This window comes from Triticum aestivum, chromosome 3B, assembly GCF_018294505.1.
Source record: "Triticum aestivum cultivar Chinese Spring chromosome 3B, IWGSC CS RefSeq v2.1, whole genome shotgun sequence".
Lineage (NCBI taxonomy): Eukaryota > Viridiplantae > Streptophyta > Magnoliopsida > Poales > Poaceae > Triticum > Triticum aestivum.
Window position 1 is genome coordinate 39,241,274 of NC_057801.1, and position 11,732 is coordinate 39,253,005.

Sequence of the window (11,732 nt, forward strand, 5' to 3'; positions counted from 1 at the left end):
CATGGCCCAGGTTGGCACTACGAGAAATCTGGCAATTACACTGTCAAGAGTGCCTACAAGCTAGCGATGGCCAAGAAGGGGAGCGGCCCCCAGACCTCTAGCTCCACGGCAAGTGTTGACGATCGCAGCAGCTAGGACCTTATTTGGAAAGCAAAAATCCCTGGGAAAATAAAAATTTGCGGATGGAGGGTGGCTACAAACACTCTAGCTACCAAAGCTAACAAGTGCAGACGAACGCTTGAGACAGACAGCACCTGTGTCATTTGCGGCAACATGGAGGAAGATGAGTTTCATGCTGTGGTATCGTGCACGAAAAGTAAAGCCCTGTGACAAGTAATGAGAAAGTACTGGATGCTACCGAAAGAGAGTGCATTCTGGCACACAAGTGAGGACCGGCTCCAAACCCACCTGAACTCATTTGATGATGATACACGAAACAAAATCCTTCTATTGCTATGGCGGGCATGGTTTTTGAGAGAATATAATCCACAGTGATGGAAAAGAGACCATTTCAAGGTCAGTAGGATTCTTGCTTAAGTATGAGGAAGAAGTCAGGCTAGCACAGGGGAAATCAGAGGCTGAGAGGGGCATTTTTTGCATGAATCTGTTTGAGCAGTCCCCAGATCACTACAGGACTGTCGGAAAGCAATGGTGCCCCCCTGCCGCCGGCGTGGCCAAATTAAATACTGACACGTCCTTTGTTGCCGCAACGGGCGAGAGCGCAGGCGTGCAGTCGCTAGAAACAGCCAGGGGGTCCCGTTCTTCTCAATGGGGTGTAGACTGGGACAATGTGTGTCTGTCGAAGAAGCAGAGAGCCTCGCATTGCTGCATGGACTGAAAACTTTGGCAAATTATCATAATGGTCCAATTCATGTGGAGCTTGACTGCATGACCCTGGTGAAGGCGATCAGCCCAGACACAGCAAACCAGTCGCGGCTATTCCCGATCATAGCTGACATCAAGCTAGCATTGAGCTCTTTTCAATCATATCTGATCGAGTGGGTGCGGAGGGACAGGAACAAACTTGCACATGGCCTAGCAGCCCTTGCATCTAGGATGGGCGATCTGTTCAAAGTGGCCGGCGTGCCAGATGAGATGAGCGAAGCTTTGAGGAAAGACTGTAATCAGACTGTTTGATCAGTTTGTGTGATTCTCCAAAAAAAATACAATCATATGCAAAGATGTAAAATTATGAAAAACGATAGCATTTCTCTTGTTACAAATCTCTCAAAACACAAGCATAAGGGGTGAAACGAAGGCCTTGTTTAGTCGCATACACAATTAGGGAAAAGCCTACTAGTAGCGCTGGTTTTTGGGCTAGCAGTAGCGCGGGAACCAGCAGTACTACTATGACACTTCAGCTAACTTGTAGCAGTGTTGGTTTTTCCGCACTAGTGCTATACCTACTTAGCAGTAGCGTAGGTCCGACCAGCGCTACTGCTACCTAGCTGTAGCGCTAGCGGTCAACTCTACTGCTTCCTGCTAAAGGGCGCTACTGTTATATTTACACATAATTTTTTCTGCTATGTATTTGCGTTGTATTTGTATATGTTTTATACAGTATTCTAATCATATCATAAAGATGCAATATGCTCATCATATCATACATATAATAGTCTCATCATATCATCACATCATCCAACACAAATCATGTCGTCTTATCATAATCATGATATAGCAATACAAGTTAAGTGGCATGTCTCAAATACAAGCAACTGCATGGTCATCACATATACATGTTTCATCATATATACCTAAACAAAGATATAGAAGAGAAGATCGATCATTATGAGCAAGAGCGCGCTAATGCAGTAGTTCTTGAGGCACCGGTTTCGATCCCTCTCTCACGCTAGCGTGAACCTCAAGTAACTATCTTTCACTTCGGCCCTGCTTTTGAATCCTCCCTGGCTACCGCTCGGAAATAGGTGCACCTGTGCCTGACACTCAGGCCACTCATTGTATACTCCTGGAACCTTCCCTATGTACATGGCGTAGCACTTCTTCGCCATCGATGATCTATGTACCTGCATCGTCACATGAGTCGATAATATGCAACATAATATATAGTTGAGCAACAGAAAGAGACGGAGTTAGCAAAAATAGAAACAACATATCATAAGTATAAATAACAAAGTTCATCGTATCCAAACTGCCCTAACTAGAGTGATCTTCGCTAGTTGAGGAGGACAGTTTAATTACATGACAAAGTTTCGTCGTGCATAAATTCAAAGTTTCATCATAGAGAACGTATTGACTAAACGGAGACATATATATCGTCAATCACTCCAACATGTCGTGCCATCCATCCAAATCAGGGAGGAAGGACCGGTGCGAAGTGAAAGGCTTCAGGTCGAGACGTTGAGCGGCTACGCGTGTTCGGACGTCTTTCCGCGACATTTGCCCATCTTCGTAGAACATCCCTATTTTTTCGAGGACATCCTTCATGATGACTTGGGAAAGTTCACACTGGATGTGATAAAACTCAGCTCGGAGTTGATGATCCGGTACATTTCCTAGTTTCTTGGCCCATTGCAGAATATCGGCATTGCCGGATTTAGGAGACATGCGAAGGTTTTGGCAGCATGTGGTGGAGGACACCGAATCCATCAGTGAGAGTACCTCTCAAGTTGCTGGATGCAGCAGAAGCCGGTCTTATGGCCGAAGCAGGGCGCACAGTTCCTTGTCATCTTGAGCGTGATCTCTCCACCCCGGTGGCCGTAGCTTAAGGTAGTACTATCGAGAACAGCCTTGATGTGGGTGTAATCATTTTTAATTATGTTGTTCGACGAGTCCAAGTAAAGAGCGTGAGAGAATCAGGGGTAAAGAATGATGAGGATGGCGTGCCCCTCGCTGCGCAAAATAAGTACACCTCAAATTAGCCTCCAAACGTGCAAATGAATGATTGAAATCGAAGAAAGGATATCCACGGAGGACTTACATGGGATGATAAGGTAGGAGAATCGTCTCCTTTTCCTTATTGACCACCATGAAATTGGCGATGTAGTTCCTCGCATATTCACAGTGCTCTGAGCAGACTGCGAAGAAGCCCTCGTGCATAAAGTACGGGTCAACGACACAGATATAAGATATTTGCTCAATCTGCGGGGAACGTAAAATCCAGCTTTGTCATGTGAAACATGTCGAACATGTAATTGAATCGAAGGAAGAACTTTTCCGTGGGAACGTCTGGACGTACAACCTTTGCTTTGGCATGTTAACCACGTAGAGCGGGTATCCTGAATTTTTCAAGGCGATAAGGCTTTTCTCTCTCAACAGCACATCGTGATGAAGTGTCCTTAGATCACCGTCTATGGCCTCTAACGCTGCTTTAGGTAGGATCGGATCACCGGGGATATAGTATTTCGCCGCACCTTTTCTAGTTATACGGTCTACAACCCGAGGCTGCGGCGGCGGCTGGCTCATAGAAGCAGCTATGGCAGCATTATGGCCTTTCTTCGGTCTCTTCCTATGCTTGTTTGGTACTAAAACTGAGCCTATAACACCGCCTCTGATCACAGCCCCCAGTGTTGTCCGATTCAGCAATAATGCATGACTCTCACGTTGTTGTTGCTGGGTTGAGGCGGCATCTGAAGGTGTGTCCTGCAAGGATTGCAGAAAAGAGACTTCTTCAATTATCCTTAAGACGTTCCTCTTCCGGCAATTCAGGCATCAACTCATCACACTCAAACCCTGAGTCATACTGGTGTAGCCATCAGTTCTTCGTCGTCATAGCCGCCGGTATTAAGATACCGTAGAGGGTCATCATCCTCGCCTATAGCTATAGGTGTAGGTGTAGCATCACTCGGTGGTAGCTAACCTGCACTCACGCACAAAGTGAAAAACAAACTTACCGGCAAAAAGAGTAAAAAAAAATCCTAGTAGTCTCACACACAGAAACTGTTAGAATTAATCCGAAGTCACCGTTGATCTACCGAGGACCAAGCAATCACATGAGGCATGACACCGAGATTTGTTAACGAGGTTCACCATCATGGCTACATCTCCGGGGCATGACTACGAGCGCTCCTCCCCATGACACTGTCACAATATCGCACCCTAGCCACCCGGGCGCCGGCACACGCCGCCGGCTCCCCCGCGTGCCTGTGCTATTATGTTGGCATAGGTTACATCGTGTGTTTACCCGTGATATATATGAGAGGCTTAGGATACAAATGTCCTACTAGGACACAACTCCTACCTTGTCTACACATAGTCCAAAACCAAGTCCAACTGTAACCTACCTTGTACAATAATATTCGACACAAATCTAACAAACTCCAACTTGACGAATATTCTTCACCGCCTTGAATTCATCTATGCGTCGAACCTGCATGTACATTGGACTTGAGATACGCCATGAGCATCGCTGCTACTCCGAGACTCCATGTGACTCCACCTGCAATTGTAGTCCCTTCTCGTCTGGTTCACAGTCAATACTCGAGCAAAATTAATTTCCTCAATACTCTACTTTGTGCTCCAGACTTTCGAAGAGTCCGTTCAATGCCATCACACACCGACCACTGTCTGCATGAAAATGAACAACTCACATATTGGACGCCACATATAAGAGTTACCTGAACTCAACGTCACCGCTCTTTGTTGACTGCTTGTCTAAAACTTGAAGTAATTTCACCGTCGCCATGAGTCACCCTGAGCCAAATTCGCAGTTATCTCACCCTTCTCCCGGATATGTCTCTGGCATGTCCCACAGCTATAGCACTCTGCCTCCTTCTGTATTTGCCATCCGCACTTTGCCATGTACACTAAACTCCACAGAATATACGGCCATGTACTCTCTCACCTTTTGACAATTTCAGACTTTCCGCCACTTTCTCAAATTCTTCATGGTCAACTCCTGTCCATCTTCCGGCACTGATAGACCCAGTCAGCAACTTGAATCCAGTACTCGTCAACACTCCTTTAGCACCCTTGCACAATTTATTTGACCACATGTATGACCATCAATGCATTGGCATGCCGTTGTGTCCCGTGCTTATCGCACGCCTCGTAGCTATCACCGCGTCGAGCCTCTGCTATCCTGGTTGAGTCTCTAGGGCTGCAGACCCACACCACTCAAAACCCTACTGCAAAGAACCACCGATCATCACCGACCGATGTTGAGTATCACGTCTCCATCAGACCACTGGTACCCAGTACGATCCACGTGTCTCTCGCTATCCCCACTGAAATAGGCTTCGACTCTCAATGCATTTACGCCGTAGCCCCTCCATCAGCACAGAGTGAAGTCGTCCATCAGACTCTAGCTCCACCTTCCACATGACTCCATGTAGCTGGCCATGCTACCCTCGCGCCCCGTCGACTTCAAGCACTCATGTGTATACTGCCTTGAATCAACCCTGCGCCACAGTCTTGTCGAAGCCGCACAAGCCCTCAGACCTGCACGACGTGTTTCCACGCCCCAGAAGTTGGCCTCCATCAGCATCACGCTCATATGTCGTCGTCGCTGAGATCACCGCCGTCTTCTGCATTGACCACTACTAGGAAAAAGGCAAATTAGTGGCGCACCTATTTTGGCCATTAATGGCGCACTACAGGTGCGCCACTAGCATCATGCCACTAGTAATTTTTAGTAATGGCGCACCTATAGTGCGCCATTACTATGCCTAGAGGTGCGCTTCATGGTCAAACTTCCCGGAAGGTAACCCATCCTCACACTACTCTAGCCCAAGCATGCTTAACTTCAGAGTTCTATCCAACCCCAGCACCAGCTCACTTAACAGGCACGTGTTGACATATCTAGCATATCAATCCTATTAAACCTTGTTGATGTCTAGGACTTTGTTCATGTTCATGAGTGTGATGAAATTTTGAAAAAATATTTCAAATTTCCGTTCATATTACGTATCATATGTTGAACATTTTTTCCAAAAAAAATCGAAACTAATTTTTTTCTGTTACTAGTGGTGCACCTAGCAAATGGTGCGCCACTAATAAGTTTGAATTTTTTTTCTTTTTCCCCCTCTAGATCTTAAAAGCCCCGTATCTTTTTTTCTGTTAGGTTTTTGGGGATTCTAAATATCTTCAACGTGGTTTCCCAGTTGAATTCGGATGTAACTTTTCGAGTAGATGATTTTTCATATAAAATACTTTTTAATCCGAGTTCGTATGCAAAAGTTATGCCCATTTTACAAATTCCAGAGAGATTTTGCAAATAAAGTCGAAACTCATATTTGTAAATTTTCCCAACAACTAGACCACATATCACATGGGAAACTTATTTTATTTTATTTTATTGACATTTCCATCATTTTCTTTTATTTTTTTTAAATTAAAAAGGCGGTCCACTCATAGGTGGTGCGCCATTAATGTCCATATTAGGCCTTTTCCTAGTAGTGGACCAACATCCATGTCGATCCATCAGACTGTCAAGTCCGACCCAACTGAAACTATTCGACTGCAACTATGCTTCACCCTGCGTCATGTCCGCCTTGCACATCTCCGTGCATTGCTTGACGTCCTGTGTATGCATGATTCTGCCATGACGAGCTCCAGACTCCACAAGCCTTCTACGCACGCCGCCCTTGCCACGCACGCCATCTTCCATGGACCTGCGGTCGCGCCTTTATTTTCTGTACCGTGCACTTCTACCATCCCGTACATACATGTATATGTACCAAGCAAATAGAGCCAATTGGAGAATCCCTCTAGTAGCCTTCTCGTGCGCACAAGATCAAAAAATCTCCGTTCATCCTTGCTCACGTGCAGCCCCAAAGCTTCTCCTTCCCCGCTTTTTCTTTGCTTCCTATGAAAATATACACACAGATACCCGACGCCTTTTTTTCTTTAACAAATCTCACACTGCCTTTGATTCCTTCGGCTTCTACAGCAATGCTCAGCACGTCATCCACGGTGGCCTACGCCTGCACCACAGTGATGCCTTGGGCTTCTAGACATCACGCCTACGCCTGCACCACAGTGGCCCAACCCTTGACACGGGCCATGGCTGCTCCCGCATGTGGCCGTGCTGCCTTGCGCCTGCGCCTAGGCCGAGCCGCCGAGGCCACGCTGAGCATCAGACAGCCCCACGCTTCAGCCGAGCCTTCGCCCGTTACCGCTGCTAGGCCTTGTGCACTGGACACGCGCCGCACCGATCTGGAGTCCACTCCCTGACCAAAACACCCCACCGCGAAACAAATTGATCTGCTGCACGCGCTTCCGAGCGATCTCGCCGAATCCTGATGCTTTCCGATCTCGCAGTAACTCGTTTGTGGATTCCGCTGTTTCCACCCGACGACACGCCGAGGTATAGCCTCCACGACGATTTGACAACGACGATTATCCTCTAGATCAACTATCCGCAGCCTTCTCATAACCTTGCTCATGATACCACTTGTTAGAATTAATCCGAAGTCACCGTCGATCTACCGAGGACCAAGCAATCACATGAGGCATGACACCGAGATTTGTTAACGAGGTTCACAATCATCGCTACATCCTCGGGTCATGACTACGGGCGCTCCTCCCCATGACACCGTCACAATACCGCACCCCGGCCACCCGGGCGCCGGCACACGCCGCCGGCTCCCCCGCGTGCCCGTGCTATTATGTTGGCATAGGTTACATAGTGTGTCTACCCCCAATATATATGAAAGGCCTAGGATACAAGTGTCCTACTAGGACACAACTTCTACCCTGTCTACACACAGTCCAAAACCAAATCTAACTGTAACCTACCTTGTACAATAATATTCAACACTAATCTAACAGAAACATAGACAAGTCCACGAGATAAAGTGACAGCGCGACACCCAGACACCATCTGTGTGTTCTTCCACGCAACGTACGCAACACCACGGATCGATCATATCGTACGTCGCGATGCACCCCTCGTTGCTACCAGCACTCCTCTAAGTCCTGGCAAAGCTTCGTACTGCTGCACCACACGACGACGGCGGCGGCGCCAGCCATGGCGTCTTGCGCGCCCAAGTCGTGTGAATCAGTGGCGTAGCCAGGCCCCGGGCTACTAGGTAGGGCCATGGCCTGGGGCGTGGCTCTACGATCATTTGTATACTATAGCTATTTCTATCATTTGTATACTATAGCTATTTCCGGCACTGTAGCTGCTGTAGGTACTGTAGCTACAAGGGTCGGCATTGAGTGGACTGGGGCGTGGCTCTACGTCCCATCCCCTCCGCCTACAGTTCGTCTAACCGAGCATCTAAACATCTCAGGCGGCGCCTTCAAGGAGAGTACGACACACACAGTGCCGCCGCCGCCCAATCTAAGGAGATTTTAGGTTTTCACCGGGCATGGGGTCGGTGTGGAGGGCAGGGACCTCGACGGCGCTGCAAGGAGGAGAACGGCGACCCGACCCTGGTCGTCGCCACCGTCGGGATGAACGAGTCATCCAGAGGCTTCTCCGATCCGATGTCACCTCTATCAGCCCCCGCGAACGCACCGAGGCCGACGACCGCGATCGTAAGCCACCAAGTGCAGCCGGAGAGAGCCTGCAGCGTGGAGGAGATCCACCAGCAACTCACCGCCCACGCGGTCAAGACGTAGTCCATCCACCGCTCGCGAACGTCGCCAGCCGAGGGCGCCGTCGCCATGCCTAACGGGGCCACCGCCCCAGGTCCAGGTTACTCTACAATGGCCGGAGTGGCGAGATCCGCCACGAGCGACGAGATCCGGCACCGCGCGGCCGACGCCATTGCCCAAGCCCGCCGCCAACCGATCCCGCCGCCGTCGGGAGCCCGTACGCTGCCGGAAATCCCACAACCATGGATCTGGGCGCCCGTGCACCGCCCCGAGCCCGCTGCCTCCGGGATCCGCCACACCATCGGAAGGGCCGCACCCCGTGGATCAGGACGCCCGCGCCGCCGCGGATCTGGTAGAGGGAGGAGAGACTCCACGCCGCCGCCATCACACGCACGGGCTTTGCCCGACGCCGACCATCGGCAGCGGCAGAGGGGGAGAAGGGCGTGGGAGGGTTACTAGGCGGCAGCGGCGGCTGAGCCCTCTCGAGCCGACCGCGGGGGAGGCGGCGCGAGAGGGAGGACGCGAGAGGGAGGATCACGTGAGAGGGAGATGGTGCCCTACCGTACTTCGAGGTGACGGAAGTATATATGCATCTGCCCCGCAGTTCACGGAACCAAGACTGAGACTATTCAAGACCATTCCACAATATCCACTTGTCTGAAAAGTCCTGCAGTGATCTGCACCCACCCACTAATAGTTTGTCCAGATCTTTCCTCACCCCGTCAACTGGGTAATCAAGAAATTTGAATGCATTGGCGTATGACGACTGCCAAAGACTCAACTGCTCCGTCCATATAGTATCATTCATTCGTAACCAGGCAAGGTCACTAATTCCGTTTGCCCTTCTGTTTGTTGCTGCAACAAATTTCCAAGTGTTATTCTCCTATGGCTACGGGCTGCTGGTTCTTAGCCTTCTTCTGGGTTTGGTCGCTGCTATCTGTGCTCATTCTGGCGGCTGAGGAGCAGCAAGGGGGTGGCTGCTCGGCAAACAGCTGCGGCAATCTCACCATCTCCTAACCATTCTGGCTCCCCGACATGGAGACTACAAGATCATGTGGTCCCTTGGATTTTGAACTCAGTTGCATCGACGGCAGTGTTCCAGTTCTCAGGACCTCTGGATTAAGTGGCTTTGCAATCATAGACATCTCTTACGAGAAACGCAGTATGCATGTCGTTGATGTACAGAAAGACAAAGACTTCAACGTCTCCAGCGGCTGCCATTTCCCGTTATGGAACACCTCCGCCAAACTGGCACCCCTGTTTCAGGTCAACCCGGCCACCCTGAACCTCATCTTCTATAACTGCACCAAGATGATGGCACCTCAGGACAGGGCGCTGGCCGAGGTAAGATGCGTGAACACGAGTAACGCATTTGTTCGCGCGGGAGTGCGTTACGACGCAATCGGGGACTACGCCGGCTATGCTTTGGAGGGCTGCGATGCGAGGTACTGGGCACATCGGGAGGAGGGGCGAATGCGAGCGACTACAAGCAACTCATCAGCGATGGCTTCCTCCTGACATGGGATCCGGCGCCAGCTTTCGCTCCATTTGCACCTCGCCCTACACCTGCACCTGCACGTAAGTTCACCCGCGGACTTATCTTTTAATCAAAGTTTGTATAGTCAGCTCACTCCTCAAATTGTCTTTCTTTTCATCATTTTTTTATGAATTTGACAAGAGCAACTTCAATGAACAAATTCTGTAAGCTCCTTATATAACTACAAAATCGGACATTTTCTTTCTCTCCTCCTGGCCCCTTCTAGTTGCTTCGAATTGTTGAACTAATTCCCCATGATAATAGCTCAATCACGACTAATTACGGGTCCCCTTTCATGCACCACAAGTATTTCTTCATCTTAGATTGTAAGCTGCTCCATGACGTACTCATGTCATTTTCCGCTCTTAGAAACGGACACTGGTTTATGCACAATGATGCTGAGGCCAGAGGAATTAACCTCCTTTTTAGAAAAAAAAAAAGAAATGCGCTTCCCTCTTGGATCACATGTCTTTGAGTTTCCATAGAACATGTGTTCTTGACCTCTTGTACTATACAGTGTACAGATGGATGTAGTTATCCTGCCTAAAACAATTCACGGCATACAAATAGACAATGATAGGAAGAAAAACATACGGGCACAAAACCTCGACCATCACCTACCCCGGAGCACACGGCATCGAAGAGTTCGACATATACCAGAAAAGTCCTGATACTGTACATTTTCTGAGTAAACTGTCAACTTAATTTTGTCCCAGGTCTTCGCTTGGAGCAACGCTGGCTAGTTCGGCGTTTTCAAATAGAGAAGAAACGCCACGGCTTGTGGTGTTACCAAAAGGATCAGATCGTGAAATATTTTTGTGTGGAGTATATTTTGTGCGAAAGTTTTCTGAAAGAGCCAAAATCGTGAAAAAGCCCGGGAACTTGCAGCATGTCGAATTCGACTCCATTCCCCATCAATATGTTGATTCATTATTAGCCATGGTATTATCTCTTGCTCCGAACTGCTGGTTGCCATTGTTGTCTGCACTCTGCACAACACACACATTCAGTCCTTCAGTCTATCTTTAATTAGTCCACAGTGGGCAGTCACATCACAGCGCACCATCTCATTATTCAAGACTTGTCCGTGGGGTTATGCTGAACTTTTTATATTCTTTTGAAAAACCATTGCTGAACCAGTCAATCCTTTCAGATTCTGGCTGTCTCCCACCTCCATCTATTTTTCTATAAAAAACGGTAATGATAACTCCCGAACGTTCGGGAGTTAAGCATGGCAACCCGAACGGGTTAGATGGCAAGTTTAGTTTGCGTGAGATTAGGGAAACATGACAATTCTCTGACAAAAAAAGAAAAAGGACGAAGTTGCCATCCCCTATAAAATAAAGTTGCCATCGCCTATGAACTAAAGTAGCCATGTGTCATGTGGGGCGCTACGTACAGGCGCGAGCCGCGCGCCTAGGAGAAGCAGCCGACGGCCTGGCGAGGCGTGATCGGGGCAAGGAGTCCTGATCCTACGGTGGTTCCTAGAGTCTAGGAGTAGTTTGTTAGGCATAGTTTCCAGTTCGTTAGAAGCCCATAAGGCCTTTATATATCGTGTAATCTGCACCCTTTGACGCAAGTAATAAATCATTATCTCCTACCTCTTCCTCTACTCCTAATCTCATCTCCTGCACCATTGAGCAGTTAGGCAAAAACCCTAGCGCTCCTATCAACCGAGACTACGAACTACGTAGTC

At 48.8% G+C, this 11,732-nt stretch overlaps 1 pseudogene; it reads left to right on the plus strand.

Moving 5' to 3' along the window:
- Positions 1-9,307: 9,307 nt before the first annotated feature.
- On the plus strand, positions 9,308-10,106 carry LOC123067244 (uncharacterized; annotated as a pseudogene).
- The last annotated feature ends 1,626 nt before the right edge of the window (positions 10,107-11,732 follow it).